Below are 20,156 nucleotides of genomic sequence, written 5' to 3'. Positions count from 1 at the left end.
TTATTCCTGGTGCTTTAAATCTCAAAGATACCTGAGTCTTATTTAAAATGATAGATAGTCCTATAGGAAATATAATATTAATAGATAAATAGAACAAATAGTATGAGGTAGGAAGGAACAGCTTAAAATATTTGTATTTTAATTTTTTTTAATTTCTTTATAAAATTTTTAAACAAACTGCTGCTGCTGCTGCTGCTAAGTCGCTTCAGTGGTGTCCGACTCTGTGCGACCCCATAGACGGCAGCCCACCAGGCTCCTCCGTCCCTGGGATTCTCCAGGCAAGAACACTGGCGTGGGTTGCCATTTCCTTCTCCAATGCATGAAAGTGAAAAGTGAAAGTGAAGTCGCTCAGTCATGTCCGACTCTTCGAGACCTCATGGGCTGCAGCCTACCAGGCTCCTCCGTCCATGGGGTTTCCCAGGCAAGAGTACTGGAGTGGGGTGCCATTGCCTTCTCCGTTTAAACAAACTAAGACTCATTTATTAAAACCTTTCCATAGAGCACAGTAGGTATTTCATGGGCTATTTTAACAAAAGAGTCAGTGATGTTGAGAGGCAAAACTGACAGGCGAGTGCTTGCCCTCTGTCTCTCAGCAAAGCCTCCCTAGTGTTTCTTGGTCTTCTGTGCCAACTTTCTGCAGCTGCCACACCAAGAAAGGTCCTTACTAAAAGGATTAGGGAAATCATCCTAGGAAAGGAGATTTCGATTCAATCCTTAAAGGATAAAAAAGACTGAAGAGACAAATAGCAAAGCAGAGGACACTCATGGGAGATTATTACCATTGATTTCATTGTTCTTATTTGTCTTCACCTGTTTTAAGAATTATACCTAATTTAGTATGTCTTAGGGGTACAACTTGCCTACTTACATGGACAAGTGATATATGCTAAAACTTTCTTTTATGTTGTAGAATGCAAGTATTACCTGAATTAATGTACTCTTACAAAGCACATTTCTAGTTGAAGCACCTCTTTTTGACCTTTTAAAAATGAAAAAAACAAAACAACAAAAAACAGCACATTGAAAGTTCAAGGGATGGAGTGAATGATAGGTGCTGGCTGGGCCCCGGGACTCAGAGCCGAGGACTGACTCGCTCTGAACTGTACTTGTTCCCTTCAAAACACAGCTCATAACACCCACAAATCTGCCAAGGTGGAAAAAAAAAAGTTTGACTTTCATTTCCTTTGAAACTTCTGAAAGTTCTAAGATTTTTACTCAAAGGGTAGAGAGGAATGGCCCCAGTCCTTTCCTGCCCTAAAGCCTGTTATTTGTAAGATGTTTGGATGCATCCAACAATAAACATGAATTGTGGACTCTAACACATTTATTGCCTTATTTACTTCTCAAGATCTCCAGCAGACCCAAGAAATAAATACACATTTATGTGGAAGCACTATCAGGGCCCACTTGTGTAACAGTTTTAGTCTCATTGGAAAGTATTTGCATCTTCTCTCATAGCAGTAACTGGAGAGATGTTAGACCTTCATTACTCTGAACTATTTCTAGCCATAGGAGCCCTCATAAACCAAAAATGTAATCCTTTGGAAAATACCTTTTTATTAAACTAAATTCCAAGACCTCACTATCCAAGAAACCTCTCCCCAAGAGTCCTATGCCTAATACAGAAATCACACTATTTCCTATGGATAAGACATGTTTTCCTTTATGAAATAGATGTGATAGGAAGGTGTATTTTTTTAATTTATTTACTTCTTGGACGATTAATTGATCGGTTGCTTCCTATGAAGCAGTTCTCTGAGAGTGGATTTGCAGGGAGTGAGTGTGGACAGGTATAGGGGTGCAGCAAACACCTGGGCTAGGGGAGGTGTGTGTGCCTGGGATTGACCGAGTTCCCAAAGCCCCTGCAGACATGTGGAACGTGCCCCCAGGGAAATAGCAGAGACATAGTAGCAGAATGGGTGCAAAAGACAAATCTCTACTTTCACAGCTCTCTCTGGGATCACTTCTGAGTCTTTGGATGCCATTAACAAACATGTTCATTCTTTAGCAATAGTGTAAAATTAGCTAGCTTTCAATTGTATTTACAGTAACTACCTAAAAAGCCCAACTAACCCAGAGCGACTTCCTTTGCCAAAGTTCACATTGTACTTTTGATATAAACACACAAAGATTCATGGGAATGGTCATTGACCTTCACAGCTAGAACACAGAGGAGTGTTAAAAGTACTTTACATAGGAAACTGAAACCTTTGTTAATGTAATTGAGAAGCTGATTTGTTACATTTTCTTTCAATTGCCTCTCCCGGCAATGAAAGGACTCTGACCCCATAAGGGACCACAGTTGGCTATGGGACCAACTCACCCACCCTCCCCCCAACCTCCAGAATGGGTTCAGGGTTTCTTGCTCTCTCTCTTTGGGTTGCTTGCAAAGTGAGTGGCTGCTCTGTTGACATAGTTGGGTTTGCGTTTCTCAGATGTTGAAATTTTTATTTGGAAAAGAAACATAAAAATAAGTCATAATAGCAGCAACAGAGCTTTGAGAAAGAATTAGCTATTAAATAATTCCTAAACAAAAGGCCTTTGCAGATGACTGTAGGGACAAGATTCATTTACTGTGACATTTTTCATGTGATAGTACAGTTTAATTCTTTTTTGGAGTTCTAAGTTTTCTTTTTCAATAATCTTTCCTGTTTTTCTTGTTTATTTAACATCTTTTTAATGACACTGTCAAACCATGGTAGTTTTCTTACTTTAGATACTTGTCTTAGGCCCCTTCTTTCACCAAACTGTTGTTTTCATAACATGAAGTTCTCAGATACTCAAGCACTTCTGTTTTCATTGGCTTTTTCATTGCTCTTGTTCTCCAAAGACTTTGTTGCAAGTTTGCAACTATGAAGCATTTCATGCTAACACTTTTTGACTTGCTATTTCCCTTTTTTTCAACCTTTCCAAGCCCAACAGACTCAGCTCCAGATTACATTCCTTTGAGCTACAGTAGCCTCTCTCTCTTCCCTGAATTATAACACTAGAATTGAAACCTATGATTTAAGATTGAGTTATAAAATGGCATAAATTTCCTTGAGTTTTTATCATGTGTGCAGTATTCCTCAGCTCTAATAAGATCATGAATTAAATGTGGATGGACTTTGTCTTCTATTTAGATAACCCTTTAAGATCTTGAATGGCACATGATACAACCTTGATGTATGTTGGTTAATTTCTTGGGAACAGTGGGGGACATTCCATCTTGTCATTTTTCAGTTCCTTAGATGGTCTGAAGAAATGTTTTCTATTTCATTCCCCCCTAATCATTTTAAGTCGATTTATTAATGGACTTTCATTCATTAAAATAGGATTCTATTTTATAGGTCATTGGATTAAGCATTTAGTTGGCAACCTACATCTTCTTTTTTTTTTTTTAATCTTGGTCACTTTTGGAAGATAATGCAGTTTCATTCTTCTTCCAGGTCTACAAAACCGTGATTTTAAATATTTCAAAACAAAAAATACATACAGAGATTATGCATTTATTCATTTTATATATGAAATCACTCTACTGAATTTTGTGCAAATTAGTGATGAAAGATGTAGATAAGTTACGAATTTCTAGAACTAATAAACTCTTCATTAAACTTTATTCTGATCTCTGCTTTTGTCTTTCTTTTAGCCTGAAAAACAAGAAAGTAAAAGATTTCACACATTTATTGATGAATAGGTCAAAGATAATCATCAGTGGAGCAGAAATGCCTACTTCTATCATTCTATCATTGTTTTTGGTTGAGAAAAAGAATGATAGAAGTTAAATGTGTCCCAAAACAACTTCATTTATCTGCAGAAATATGAGAAATTCATTTCAATTTTTCAATAAATCCATATTTTATTACTATACATATTAATCCATAAAATATGGATAGCAAATGATAATTATCTTACAGTTGTATCATAATAATATTGTGATGGTAACTGAAATGGGAAGTTAAATTCACTAACTCAAATCAACGTGAACAAAATTAAAGGGAACTTGCAATTTACCAGCCTCTATATCAGCTGAAAATTCACTTCTGTTGGGAATTCTACCTGATCAATAACATTCAGTGGTAAACCTACAAACTGGTACCTGACTCCAACTCTTACATTCACAACCTCTATGACCTTGGATGACTTGTGCACTCATTTGAGTTTCAGATTCTTTATTTGCAAAATGAGGTGGTAGAATTGATCTGTTTCCTTACAAATTTTTGTTGTTGTTGCTGAGTTAAAAAGTTAATGAAAGCAATGGAAAACACATGTATATATGGACACTAAAATGGTACACAGACTGTATTGGGATTTAGGCTGCCTCAAAGCCACTCCTTGAACCACAGATACAGAACTCATGAAGCAGAGGATTTTTAAAGGCCAGTGTAACTCTAACATCCAATGACTCTCTGAACATACTTTTGCTTTAAATAACCTTAAATAGTATCATGAGAGAAAAAAGAGAAGAAAACATATTACATATATAAGCAAAAAGATAATTCAAGTAGCACATATATCTGGGTAAGAGGATCAATTTAGATACTAGATTGTGATGTTTGGAATGTGGTTAAAATAATGAATTTGATATGCAGAAGTCAATAAAATATATCAGCACTAATAATGCATTTTAACAGTAATGTTTTAAATGATAAATTCTATTTATTACAAGATGAATTAACTTATACATCATCTCTAGAGGTACAATGTTCTTTTCATGTCATTCAAAAATTCCATATAGAAAAATATACTGATTCAGAGAACAATTAAAACATAATGACTTTTCAAATTAATACAGAAGACACTATTAATTTGAAATACACATTTTGAAGATGATTTTTAAATAATTTTTACCTTTATCATGCACACAGTTAATCTTCAGTTGAAATTATTTCACAATTAACTTGGACTTAATAAAATTCCAAATTCCAATTCCGTATTGCTGTCTAAACCATTTATCCTTGGGGTATGGTTTGAAGCTATTTGCTTATTATTTTAAGCAGTTATAACAATAGGATTATATGAATATAACTGAGAAGAATTAAAATGCAAATTAACATCTTGAATTATATCATTAAAATCAACTTGAAGAAAGTATAATGGAAAACATAATTTGTTTTTCAGAACCAAGGTGTTATTAAAGGGAACGTGTAGAGAGGAGATGGAAAGACAAAAGGAATATTGTTTTTGTGTATCAGACACAAATTGCTATTTCAGAGAATTAGAATTTACTGACAATAAAGTACAGAAAAGTAGGTTTTAATGCAGGAAAAATACATTAGGTTTGAAAATATCACAAGTGAATATTTTAAGATTCATTAGTGTTATATACTATAGCTATCCAATTTTATAACTGAGAGGGTAAAAATCACTCTGGGGAAATTTCTGTAAGTACCGTAATTTTCAGATTATTGATAGATGTGTAGGAAATAAAGAGTAAGTTTTCCTTTCATTTTTTTCAGAAATTAAATGGAAACACTCAAGTTCAAATTGCATGAGGTTAAACACAGCCAAGACATAAATTAAAAATCTGTTAAAAGTTAGATTGAACTACATTTGTCTAGGTTTCAATGCAAAGAAAAGGCAAAGTTAAAGAGTCTACAATGCAGTTAATAGAACTGTAAGTTCCAAAACTTTTGAGATCTGTATATCATATGTCCTCATTTTTCAGATAGGGAAAAATGAGGTTCAGACAGGTTAGGTAACTCACACTGGCGCAGTAAGAAGTGTCAGAGTACAGCATAGAACACAAGATTTTTAAACTTCCAGACTATTTCCCCCTGTATTGTAGCCTGCCCTGATGACCCTTGTTCTCTCTTGTAAAAGGAACTCAGCTACATCTTTCTCTAGATTGCTGTGTACATGAGCTGGCATTCATGCATGCATGTGGAGTTGAGACATTTTGCATCCCAGAATACTTTCAACGTAAGCCTTACTTCAGTATAGATAACTTGACATTGCAATGTTAAAGAATTATAGCTCCACATGATATATGCAACTTAATTCTATGCAAGAAAGTTATTAAAAATATGGAAATGCTGTAAAGATGAATAGCCTCTGAATTGAGTATTTTCTTAGTTTTTGGAAGAAATTTATTTTGTATCTCCACAGCAAAGGTAAAATAAACCACCATACGAGAGTCTTAGATGGCCAACTCAGATAATTTAGAAACAAACAATAACCTCTTCCTGTCCCCAGATCACCGCTACTTGGGCCGGCTTCCTCACTGCGAAAACAGATTTGTTATTAAAAAATACTCTATTAACTGAGCTACTTGTAGAGAAGATATTAAGTATACATGAATGTTAAACATAGAATTATTTTATTTTCATAAAATGTGCTTTAAATGAAGTCCTTTTAAATAGTAGTCATGAACATGAGTCTCCATTTGGAAGGAAGAAAAATTCACGGGATGTGCAAACAACCATTTTTGACAACATTCTTTTTTTTTTTTTTTTTTTTTTAAGAAAAAGCCCTCTTAGCAATCGCCTATCACAGGTCGCGGTCGAGCAGACTGACTAGGTCCACAAGCTGAAGCCTGAGCTTAGCAGCCTGAAGGTCCACAGAGGACTCGGGGGCCCAGCCGTCGGGCTGCCTTCCACACGCGCTGCCTTCGCTCACGTGCTGCTGTGCCCGGTCAGCGGTCTAATTTGCAGGGTGAGAATTTTCACTTTTATGGCTTTTCAACAAATAAGGAGCTCTATCAGTGAGTTTACTGGTTTGGTTATTAAAAACCGTATTTGTTTGGCCACCAAAGGTTGATTTACTAATGTAAACTACCTACATCATAAAATATATGTTGTAACTATTAAGGATTTTTAGCATGTGCTTATCTCTTAGAAAAAATATATCTGTATAGTGTTTTATAGTGTGCAAAGGAATTTTATAGACATCTCACTTAAAAGCAAAGCTCTTTGTTGAAATAGTCTCTGCTAGATAGGTGAAGACATTGAGCTTCAAAGAATTGAAGACAGATACTATGAAGCATTACCTTTTAAGGAAGTGACAAGTCTGTCTTTTAAAACAAAGTGCAATATTGCTGTTTGTTTTTTCTACATGCACGTGGGTAATCTTAAGAACTATTTGAAACTGGTGCGTAGATGACCTCTATTTATGAGATAAACAAGTATGCATGTTCTGGTTCACTTTACTCCATGCTTACCTTTTATCAACCAGGTCATTATTACATTTTTTTAAAGAAATTCTTAGTGGTAATTATCCTTTAATAAATGGACAACATACTTCAACCAAACTTCTGAAATTTGACCAAGCTAACTGTAGATACCCTGGCTCAATTAATGTGAATATAGTAGTTCTCCCCTCAGCTTAAATTTTGTTGCATAATTTATAGATTTTCCCCCTTTTCTATATTTTCTTACATTTTGTGGGAATTTAGATAATATGAATTTCTTACCATGCATAATTTCAATAATTTAAATGTCATTTAGGAACTTGAATAACTGTAATAATGGCTGGTAAACTATAAAAATTTCACACAAAATCTAATACTTTTTGGACATTGACCCAAATTCTTAAAATTATTCTTTCCTTTGATAAATTATTTATGATTCTATAATGTTTCAGCAAGAAGAGTATGTTTTTAAATCATTGTCACCATTAGGAAATGTGTAAAATTTGTGAAGAACAAAATAAGTCTGACAAATAAAAACATTTCTTCTATTACATATCATCCACATTGGTCTGATTTAAATCTTATTTAAAGGAAACAAGTTCATTGTGCAGTTCTGCTAAAACTGTCAATGAATTCAGGAAGAATTTCAAAATTCAAATATGAATTCTACGAATAATTTTATATTTACAATTGTTTCTCTTTGTCTAGAACATGGTCCAACTGTAAGTATCTTTCAACAAAAATACTTTGTGTCTGTATCTGTCTTACCTTTTAAATAAGGATTAGATGGTTATTTATCTTAACCTTCTGGTACATAAGGATTAAAACATAAAGCAAGATATTTGAAGTAGGACAGGCACTAAGGCATCAATTTATCAAAACCACTTAGTAAATATAATAATGGAAATCTTGAGAATATATCCTCAAAATTCCAACCATTAAAAAGCACTCATTGCCAAGGCACTTGGAGCCACCCTGAGGCTACAAATCAAGAAACTGTGACTGTTAAGGATGCACATTATCCTCCCTACTTTCACTTTGAGTAGGATTTTAAAATATACTTTAATATGTATATATTTCAAAAGGCACTGTATTCTAGTAATTTTTAAGACCTAGAAGCTATCAGTGAGCTGTTCAATCCAAAGTTATTCTCTGTCAATAAAAGACCCGTTTTTACAACTACACAGACCATGTCAATTAACTGCTTGCACAAATCTCTATCTTTCTCTCTACGTAATTTCCAGTGATTAAATCTGACTTAAATCTTTAGTAATAAATTTAGAAGGGGAGGAGTTGAGTTTCTTTTGATATTTGATGAATTCCTGAACAGAGGCTATAATGTTGGGAAACTGATGTTATTTATATTTTGGTTTCCCCAGAAAAGTGACTCCCCATTCCAGAAGCGTTTTATAGTTCTAGTAAGAATTCCAAAGCCAATTCACCTTCATGAGACTTAAACATACAGCATATCTATTAATAAGGATGATTTTCTTTCTTTATTTCTCAAACAAAAACTATTACAAAAGCTTTAATATGTATGCCAGGAAAACTAATTTAATTTGGAACAAAAGTGACAGAATGTCCTTTTCTTCTCTTTTTTTGAAGAGCAATAGTGCAAGAAATTGTTTTTCAAATTTAATGAACTATTCTGAACCTCTGTCTTCTCTACTGTAAAGTGGAACTCATATCTAACTTGCAAAGATTACTGTAAGGACTAGAGATAATATATGTAAAGCTCATTCCCAATACCAGCCCTGTGCATAGCATCTACTCAAGTAGTAGCTAAAAAGACTGGTAATATTTATTGAATGCATATTGATTCCTGATCTAAATAAACAGGAATTGATATTAACACAGATTAAAAGTAGTAGAAGCAGTGGGATTCTATGAATGAAGAATGAATATATAGTCACACCGTATTTCACTGATGCTAGAGATGTTTGGAGAAGGCAATGGCACCCCCTCCAGTGTTCTTGCCTAGACAATCCTGTGGACAGAGGAGCCTGGTGGGCTGCTGTCCATGGGGTTGCACAGCGTCAGACACAACTGAAGCGACTTAGCAGCAGCAACAGCAGCAGCAGGGATGTTTTTTGATCTTACAAGGAGCTATCAAGGGAATGTTTTTACATAACTATGTGCGACTCCAACAGGAACTTATTTACCAAAGGAGCATATTTGCATATGTCCGGTATTAAATTATATTTATAGTAATGAAACCAAATTCACAGTAATTGTCTGAAATACTTTGTTAGCAATTAGATTACATTCTTTTCACTTTAATGTTAAGTACATTAAATTTCACATGAAAATCAGTAATATTTTGTATAATAAATATTCAACATTTTACTTCACCAGTGTGACACACTGCATTATTGAATCTTACTAGAAAACAGTTGAGTGCATTTTGTCTTCATGAACAATTAGCTGGGTTCAATGTAATTGTCTTGAGAGTCAGTCCTTGCTTCATTAAAACATACATACAGTCAAGTATATTACCTATATAATATATAACCTATATAATCTCACCACATTCACTACCATACAACCTGAAATGTTGATTATACATGTAAAGTGACTGATAGAATGTACTGATGATTTTTATGCATCTTGTATATAACTGTATTGAGGTTTTGGGTGCTCTAATTCATTAAGAAAGACATATAGAAGTGTTTATTTTTCCTATCACACAGACTAGTAATAAGAATACTAATTAATTAGTGGTAAATTGTTGTTTGGGAAATATATTTTTTTCACTTTCAAACTACCAACCAATTTAATGTCAGACCCCTGTCAAGTGGAGCAGACTGACTGAGATTTTGCATGTGAATCACAAAATATTTTCTCTGAAGTCTACCTCTAGTGTAAAAACAAAGCAGAATTTTGAACATTAGCTTGAAAATAAGTATGTAACGATATTGTGAGGTGCTCACTATCACCTCATTTTTAGTTTTGCATTTGTCACCCGACCATCACCAGGGAACCAGTGCCAGGCATACATAAAAGGAGAGTCTAATCCTCTCTGTAAGAACCTCAAAGGAATTTCAAATATTGTCTCTCCGCTTAAAAATGAGGAGCTAGGAGTGTGGACTCAAGAAGTATATCAGGGCTAAAATATCTTTCAAGGTATAAATCTTCTCTATTAACACTACAATCTACTGAAAATAGGATAGCAATGGCAACCTAAAGGGGTATGGATCTTGAGAGAGGAAAATGATGATTCCTTGTATGTCTTGCCAAATATTACACTAGTTTTACTAACAAGGAATAGAGAGGATTTTTCGTCAACTTCAACATAACAAAATGTAAAAATCAACTATGTGTAAAGAAGTCTACTAAATCTTTCAGGTGAGTACAAAGCATTAGATTAAAAATAAGTATGTGATGATGCCATTACAAGCCCACTATGCTATAATTTTTATAGGTTTGTTACCAACCAGTAATTCCATGGACAGAGGAGCCTTGCAGGCTACAGTCCATGGTTTCACAAAGAGTTGGACATGACTGCATACACGCATACACACAGAACCAGGCATGTACAGAGGAAAGGAGAGTCTCATCCTCTTGACAGAAAAAGTCATATAATTCCAAAAGCACGTCCAAAGAATATACTTATTGAGATATGTTAATTTTCGTGTTCTTCTTTTTGACACCTGATCCTATTCCTGGTCAGTTGGAAGCAGCCATGTTGCTCCAAGAATTAGAATTGTTACAGCAGAAATGCTTAAAGGAAGTTGACATTCACCTTCTGATTTCACAATCGGTCGTTGAAATCTAGAGCAAGACAAGTCTGGAGAATGGGACTTTCCAAGAAAAAAAAAAAAATGATTCTCTAAATCTCAAAGACATCCTCAAGCGGTGGACTCAAACAGAAAGGATTCCCAGGAATAGATGAAGCAAACACAGTCTAAGACCCAGGGGAAGCCTCCAGCAGACAGGAAGAGGAAGTGAGAGGCCTCTGTGATTCAGAAGAGGGAATTGGAAGAGTAAGAAGATCAGAGGATAGCGGGCCAGTTTTGAAGGAAGGGGGATGAGCAAAAGAACACCCAGACAAGGAAAGGGAAATCCAAGAAAACCATGGCTTTTGTGCAAGACTATAAAGTCTGCAAGCATCTCAGGAAAGCATGGATTCAACATGGTGCCAGCTTTGCAGAAAAGTGACCACACACAGAAGCCAGGTGGGGAAGCAGCGGGGCCTCAGAAGGATGTGCTGAGTGGGAAGGGATGGAAGAGTCCTTCAAAATCCGACAGGTTACAGCACCCTGCCATCTGGGACAAAAGAGAACAGATGCGTTTATGAGCCGGTGTCTTCAACTGCAGGCGGCAGCAGTGGGTTCTGGTGACCAGGCGTGGGGAGGGCCGGGCGAGGCCACTGAGGGCCAGGGAGAAAGAAGACCCTTCCCATTGCCACTGCCCCCATGGAAGTTTCTTCCTTTGCCTAGTGGTCATGGGTTAGTGAAAGTGAAAAGGAAGAACGGCACTGGATGGAAAATGGAAGAGGTAATTCAAAATAAGGCTCTGTGAAAGGAAAAGCGATCCATACGCTATTTTCATGTGCCAAGTTCGTTCCCCACTCTCTGACTCACCAGCGCTCCTTCCTCGACTCCCCTCCCTCTGTGAAGGCGTCATGAAGAAGTTTTCATGAATAAGACATCATCAAGAAGTCAAGACTCCTTGCAGAGAACTAAGCATTTTTGTAAGTACTCTTTAGCAATTATACTGAATAACGGCATCTGAAGAAGAATCTATACAAAAGATGTCTCTATTTTTTAGCTTAATACAGTTTAGTTTCCCTTTCTCTTCCATTTAAGCTGTTCTAGTCTTACCTTTGTGCAAAGACCAGCATCTTGAGATTTAATAGATGGGCAAAGATGAGAATATGGGTAGAGGGGTAGAGATTGTTTGGTAGGACTCTAGAACATGGTATACTAAGTTTCTTAGTTTTTTATCGTCCGTCTTAATGAAAATTTTGAAATTTCCACAGTGACAGAATAGGCATCTGACCTGTTTGACAATTTATACGGCATATTTTACCGATTTCCATAAACTCTGTCAATTCTTTTTTTTTTTTTTTCATCTCTGGAAAACTAGAGAGGAGGAAATGATCACCTCCAACTCTTATGTTTATGGCCACTATTTTCCACTAGAATACTGCAACTTCAAATGTTCTGTCTCCAGAATCAGCCACCTCCAACTCTGTTCTCCAGATGGCAGTGAGGGTGAGCTTTCTTATACAGCAGTCTGAATTCTGCTGCTCTCCTGTTTAAACGGGCGTCAAGACTGCACAGTTGAACATGGTTACAGGACCATTAATTTGCTGGACCCTTTTTTCTTCCGCCTCATCATCAGCCCCACCCCGAACTCTCACCATCAGGTCTGCGCCTGTGCCCTTACGTCCTGCCTGGAATACTCTTCTCGTCCTGCCTTGGGCGTTTGCTGATTCTGCATGCTCAACTGATTATTAAACCACTTTTAGATCATGACAGAGAAATCTTTTATCAAGATGCCTTTGTCCACTCTTAAATTCAACCTAGGTGGCCCTCGTGTGCTCCAACGGCTCCTTATACTTTCTCTACCATGACATCCAATACACAACATTATAACTACCTATTTACCCGAGTCTAGTCCCCACCCAACTGTAAACTCAGAGAAGGTAGGATTGCTGTCTAATGTATTCATTGCTTATCTCCACCTTCTGGTAGAATGACTGACACGCAACACAGTCATGTTTGTAACTGGTTGGTGAAGAACAAAATGATTCCTAAATAAGATAAATAAATTTAAAAACTGACTCCTAAAGTAAGACTTTTCAACTTTGCAAAGAAACCCCACAATTTTTTGTTTTTGTATTTCAGAGCTGTTTTTTTTTCTTTCTATTAACATAGATAACTGAGAGTCAGTTACTTTATATTAATGTAAACTATTAATAAATTTTTTTAGTTTCAGAGTTGAAATGGAGAATTTGTTCCTAATTTTTTCATCCCTCCTCCTTTCTTCCTTCCTTCTTTCTTGCAGTCCCTCCTTCATTCTTCCCTTCCTGCCCTCTTTCTCTCTCTTTCCCCCTCTCGTCTCTCTCCCCGTCTCTTTCTCCCCTCTCCTTTTCTCTTCCTGCTTTTTAAGTGTTGACACCTAACTAGCAACTAAACAGAAACTTACACATCAGGTGATTTTTTTCTAAACTACGCACCCTCAAGTTAGAAAATGGGCATCTTTATTAAAAGCAAAAAGTAAGCTTCTGGGCATATTTATATTTTATATGATTGGAAAGTATGTGATTATTTTTCTAAAATTTACCATTGTTATCATTGTAGATAACCATTCATGTTTTCTATCATTAGCATGATTGTTCACTCAATAATAAAGGGGAAAAGCTACTCTTTAGAATACATCTCCATTTCACTTCTGTAAGTTGTATTTACTCCTTGCAAAATATGAAGAATTGTTATATTTTTCTTGTTTTTCCCCAAATTTCAATGAAAAACTTAAAAAAAACCCTCTATGTTCTGACTTTTCTTGTGGATGTACATGTATCAGAAAAAGTGAAAATGCACATTGTACTCAGTTCATAAGAAGAACCTAAATTGGTTAAAATGATGAGTTCTAAAGACTGCCACTTGAAAACCTCTTTCTACCCTCAGTTATATCAAATCTAGGACTCACCATTTTAAGTAAATGTTGGACACTATTCTTATCCTGTAAAGACTAAGCAGAGCTGCATGTCTCTGTTTTGATGAGAATATGGTATGATTATATCAACTTTACATAAAACTTCTGGTGTTTCTCATGAATTTGAAAGCTCTTAGAGAAAGCTATGATAGATGCCCATTGATCATTTTTCTATTACATATTTAAAAAACATGTTTTCATTTACCCAGTGAAAGTTGCACAAAACCCATTAAATCAGTGTGGACATGGTTGTTATGCTACTCAGCAACTCTAATTGATATGTCTTTGAATAATAAACATGAAGAAAACAAAATAATTATTTCTTAATAGGAATACAGTTTGGTGGGGAGATACTTTAAAATCTAGCTTCCTGAGGGAGGGGGCTAGTAAAAGTTTAATGGCAAAAAGTTTTAAACTACTACTTTCTATAAATAATTCATAGCAAGGACAAAAACCTCTCACAGGTAAGTAGATTTCATAGAACGAGGTGTTAAGCTTTATATGTAATTGACAAGAGGAAAACATTTTAAGTAGGTTTCATTTAGAAAAAGTTATGCTTGCTAAATTGGATATATTAGGATTTGATGTATTAAGAGCAATTTCAAAAGATTACAATACCATTTAAATAGTTTACTCATATATATCTAAATGTTAACCATGATACTGATGTCACACTGCAGTTAATAATTTAATTTTCTTTAAAGCAATGGACAGGGTAAGCTTTCTTAGCTGCTTAATTCACATTTCTCTGCAAGTCTTTTGTCAGTTTAAAGCTTTCAACCAGCTTTAGCTTTCAAAAGCTTAAAGTAATGCCTTCCCATCTCTCCGTGAGTAGAAAGAAAGCAAACAAACTCATGTAAGGTCAGCATGACATAAAGCAACAAGAGCCAGTAACTTGAAAATGAGGTTGACATTTTGGGACTAATCCAGCAGTCCTGTAACAATCTTCCAAACTCCACAGCTGCACAGGGCTGTGGACAAGCCGGGGTGCAGCCTCCAGGCAAGTGCCCGGAGCGCTGCCTTGGAACGCGATCAACTCCAAGAAGAGGAGCGGAACCCGTTGAGAGTGTCTTTGCTCGGCGATAGGATATTTAGGTAACATACGTGTTAAATCACTGCTACTATGGACTTCAAGGAGAACAAGACACTCAGTCCTAAAGGAAATCAACCCTGAATATTCATTGGAAGGACCGATGCTGAAGCTCCAATACTTTGGCCACCTGATGTGAAGAGCTGACTCACTGGAATACACCCTGATGCTGGGGAAGATTGAAAGCAAAAGGAGGAGGGGGCAACAGAGGATGAGATAGTTGGATAGCATTGCTGACTCAATGCATATGAATTTGAGCAAACTCCGGAGACAGTGGAGGACAGAGAAGCCGGGCATTCTGCAGTCCGTGGGGTCACAGAGTCAGACTTGCTTTAGCGACTGAACAACAACTGTGAACTGAACCTATTTAACTTATCACTAATGCCCCCTTTTCCTAAATTCTCAAATCTTGTCATATGATAGAGAGGACAAGTTATTAAAGAAAAGTACACTTAGCCTCTTTTCTGTCAAATTTTTAAGGGCATATTGTCTCAGGCCTAACTCTGGACGTACACGTTCTATTGGCCCCAAGTAACTGATGGTCTGTAAGGATTTTTCCTGAGTTTAAACCGGAATGTGAGCCAACCTGAATGCAATTATCTAGACCCAGCTCACATTCTGCATTCAGATGGATGTAGACCAATCCAGGTAGGATTGGATTCCGTTAATATGAAGCAAGCAGTCATTTATTTTCCTGCTTTTTGTTCAATTTGTGAAATTTGATAATTTGATAAGGACTAGAGAGTGTGGAATAATGATATATTAAACAGATAATGGATGCAAGGTGGAGAGATAGAGACTGTCTTTTTCACTAAACTTTGAGTAGGGAAAACAGTGAAACCACAGAAATCAAGCAATATTATCTTCATTAAAATCATTACATGGCTTAGTCTAGTGTGAATAAGCAATTTAAGACTTGGCAAACCTGTGAGATTTTCTGGCTATGTATTTCCTGCAAAATTTAAGAGCTGCAAAAATTCCCCATATCCAACTGGTAGTTACCCTTTCTTGGGTTGTCTACTTATCCATTAACTTTATCAATGGAGACATGGTTGGTGAGTTCACAAGTATAAAAATAAAATAGCTTTAAAATTGAAAAAAAAAATGTTCTTTTGAGTACTTATACCTAATTCTCTGGAGATTGTATGAATATTTAAAGAATTCATATTCTATTCTGAAATCTGGTACGTAAACAGTACATGTACATGAGAGAAAGTGCTCAGGTATTCACAGTAAAAACTCTAGAAATTTAACAGCTTTCTTAACAAAGGAATGCAAAATCAAAGCAGACATGAAGATCTCTTCTGGGAATTTTATAACATAGCCTTACGGACAGAAATGTTTTTTAGGGAGCTGGTAACTTCATTATCATTTCCAGACCCATTGCTCCTTTATGCAGAATTATTACCACAGTAAAAATAATCTGAGCATGGACTATATAGCATTGATTTTTGGAATGGCTGTGTTTTAGTCAACCTCTCTATATTTTAAAGAAATAATTTTTTAAAAAGGTCAAAATCAGTACCTTTATTGTTTGTATTATAATGAACGGGACAGGCTCTTTAGATTTTTGATAAAGCAGGCCACAAACTCAAAAGACTGTATTTTTTTCAGAGGAAGAAATTAACTGAATACTTTGAACTCTAATTTCAAATCAAATATATTAAATATTCATATGCACACAGAGGTACACTAAAGCCAACTTCATTTTCTAGATTCCTTGGTTTCACTATAGAATATACCAGATTAATTTGATAAAATCATAACTGGAACTATGGCTTAAAGAAAACATAAAAATAGCAGTTACTATTTCTGAACACTTGTGTATTTCTTTTCATTTTCATTTCTATGAATCACAAAACAATTGGTACAGGCAAGTTTAATCAGACTTGCTCAGCTCATCCAGGTATTAAACAGCAGAGAAAGGGAAAGTGGGTCTAGATCAGCTCTTTACACAGTACTCACTATCCATTGTAGCTGTTTAGAAGTTACAGGTTGACATGGTATGGCTATTTGAAAGGGATTCCTTTTGTAGAAAACATGCTACCTACCATACTTGCATATTATCTGTGTAGTAACTAATTATTTTAATGTGAAATATGAAAAATAATAGTACTGCCTAATTAAAAAGTGCCATTTTAAAAATAAAAACACAATTGTTATGTAACAACTGACACTGGAGGTATAATTGCTTCAGACCCAAATGGCTTCTCAAACCTTTTTCAGGGAAATATTCTTAACTCAATAATCTATTTCAGTATCCTTCAAGTATTGTCTGATATATAACCTTCTTGTGATTTAATTTCACTTTAGAGCCTCCAGAAAGCACATGACCTATAAAATTAAGATAAAAGTTATGTGACCACATAGGAACAGGGACATTAGTAAGCAGAAATTTGTAGAGGAAAAGATTTAGAGGCTACATATCTTCCATTTGGTGATGTCATGTTCTTTTCCAAAAGCTTTAATTTTTTTAAACCTTAGCTTGAAATATTAAATCCCAGGATTTAGACACCTTCATTTTCTTGTGCTATAACAGGCACTCAATAAATATTTATTGAATGAAATCAGAGATGAGAAAATTTTGTATACTGAGGTTTTTAATACAAATCTCAATTGTATTTAGAATACAATTTAGAGCTACATATATTTTCTTAAGAAACAATTACGTTTGTGGAATTTTTCTTAGGGAGGGAAATAATACTCCATTATGTTTTAAAATTTAGAACAGGGAGCATAAAGTGTGTTCTTACTAAATGAAAAATGTACTTATATTTTCTATGTTATAGTCAGTACAAGGAGAAAACTCACAAAGCAGGAAAAGAAAAGGTGGAATATTTAAAGAAGTGAAAATAGGGGCCATGGGAAGAGAAAGTGATCAAGTCATACACACGGAAACATGTCCCGATGCAACAAATCACACATGGAATTCATTGTAACACCAAACCCAGAGAACATGCCACTCAGCTCCCTGATGAGGAACACGACTCTCCTCCACCAAGGGGCTCTCAGGCTAGCAGTAGAGTACGAATATAGAATAATGCACTATTGGAATCCAGATATGCGCAAAATCTGGGGAGCCTTAGGAGAAAACAAGTCACTCTCTGGAAGGTGCAGGGAAGATACGGCAGAAGTGATGTTTGGCTGGGCCTTGAGCTGAGACAGGACTGGTATCAAAGGGGGGAAATAAAGGCAGAAGACTGACACCAAAGATCTGTGCACCTGGAATAAAAGGTGAATGTGTGACAGTGGAGGGTCAAGAGAGTCAGGTTACCGGGACCGATGTTTGAACACCATTTCAGTGACTCCTATGTCACTGCATTGATAAGAAGAGTGGACCAATTAAAACACAATCTTTGAAGATGGAGCCCAGGAAAGGGCATCTGTAACAAGCTCTCCTAGAGACTGTAAGTGGGCTTCCCTGGTAGATCAGACGGTAAAGAATTTGCCTGCCTTGTGGGAGACCCAGGTTTGATCCCTGGGATGGGAAGATCCCCTGGAGAAGAGAATGGCTACCCACTCTGGCATTCTTGCCTGGAGAGTCCCATTGACAGAGGAGCCTGGTGGGCTACAGTCCAGGGGTCACAAAGGGTCGGACACAGTGGAGCGATTAACTCTTTGAGGAACACTGCAGTAGGTGACTGGAAGTCAGCGAATATTTTCCAGTGAGGAAATGGCAAAAAGAGATCCTTTTTAGGAAAATAACTTTGGCCTGGAGAATGCAGAGAGAATGAGTCTGTGTGTTTAAGACTTTGAAAGACTAGATAGCAGTCAGCATTGTATTGGAACAGACACATATTCACTGAAAAAGACATGTAGACAGACACGCTACGGAAGAGACCTTTTTTTTTTTTTACTAATGTTAAGACTATTTGAAATTCTTGGTTTAAACTCTTATTGAACATTATAACCAAGCATTATGAAATTTGTTTATTACCTGTTTGGCACATGGACCTAAAGAACTCAAGCCATGGGTCCTGGTTAGAGATTGTTTTAATCCCTATTTCAAATGCCTTATGAGGATTCACTGTTTACAGTTGCTCTATATCTAATTCATTCTGAAAATGGAAGAAGTTATTGGCAAGAAACAGTTATGGTAACATTATGATCTGCCAGGTTTTTTGGTCAGATGAAATCACTGTATCTTGTTTTGGGGGCCGTATTATTATTCATGAAGATTATTCTATGTCATTGCCCCTTGGTAAACTTTACGTATCTATCAGTTGAAGGGAATGGGTAACTTAAAAACGTATTAAGAAATCAGACGCTTTAGTAAATGTTTCCTATATTGTTTTCAAAGTTTTTTTGATTTTTCTCATTAACAACTACTAATCTGCATAAAGAAGTATGTTTTATTTATAAGGGAATGTCCAATTTTTAAGAAATTTCAAAAAAGAATAAGGTCTACTAGTTTCTCTGAACTGTTAAAAATTATATATATGCCTAAAATTGGTATAAATTATTTTATTTAGAAAAAAAAATGGTTGGTTTTTGTTTTTACCAGTGGTTCTTCCTGTTTTATATGTGCGTGTGTGTATTTTTTTTAAAAATAGGTCTATTTAAAAAAAACAGTGACACCTATTTTTTTTTTTTTACATAGACCTGTTTAAAATAGTGACACCTAGGTGTCCAGGGATACCTCAGAAAAAAACTCATGTGTCTCCTATTTCAGCTCATATAACAATGTGAATTGTGTGTTTTCTAGTTATTGTAATTGGTTGTATTATTTTAAGCCAGTATTTAATGTTTCCCGAAATATCTCTTAGACTGGATAAGAGACACTGAAAACGTTTTAACTGTATTTGTCCACTATGTCCCCTCAGTCGAGAAAGAGAGTAATACTTCTCTCTTTTTTCCCCTCCCTTCTTTTTTTTCCCCACCTACCCTCCCTCCCTTTTTTCTTTGATGTGAAAAGTGAGTAACAAGCTCTGACCAAAAGGAACATTCTGCAGGAAAGTTATTATTACACCAGTATTAAAGATGAGGAAATATAATAGAGACTTGGTAAGGATAAGTGATTTTCCACATGCCCTAGATGTGGCGGGTGGAGTTAGACCACAGACTATCTGGCTTCCTATTTCAATTCAGCATGCCTTGTTAAAGGACAATTCCCCCCACAAAGGGCTGGTAGAAAACTGCAAAACTCATGATACACTTGTCATAACGCTATGGCTCACCATCCTTAACAACCTCCTTAGAGATCTGTGTTTCAGATCTGGGAAACAGTCTTAACATATAAGCTGGTTTTCTTAGTTTAAGGAGCATCAATCTATTTCAAGAATTTTAAACTCTTTT

At 35.9% G+C, this 20,156-nt stretch overlaps 1 long non-coding RNA gene across 1 annotated transcript; it reads left to right on the top strand.

The window, feature by feature from the left end:
* The first annotated feature begins 3,181 nt into the window (after positions 1–3,181).
* On the top strand, positions 3,182–7,666 carry LOC145527816 (uncharacterized). Its single transcript, XR_014069892.1, has 2 exons — positions 3,182–5,901; positions 6,444–7,666. It is a non-coding gene; the product is annotated as an uncharacterized LOC145527816 (long non-coding RNA).
* Positions 7,667–20,156: the final 12,490 nt, after the last annotated feature.

This window comes from Giraffa tippelskirchi, chromosome 11 (assembly GCF_054371585.1).
Source record: "Giraffa tippelskirchi isolate mGirTip1 chromosome 11, T2T-mGirTip1v1.2.pri, whole genome shotgun sequence".
Classification (NCBI taxonomy): Eukaryota; Metazoa; Chordata; class Mammalia; order Artiodactyla; family Giraffidae; genus Giraffa; species Giraffa tippelskirchi.
This window is presented reverse-complemented; position numbering and strand designations above follow the sequence as displayed.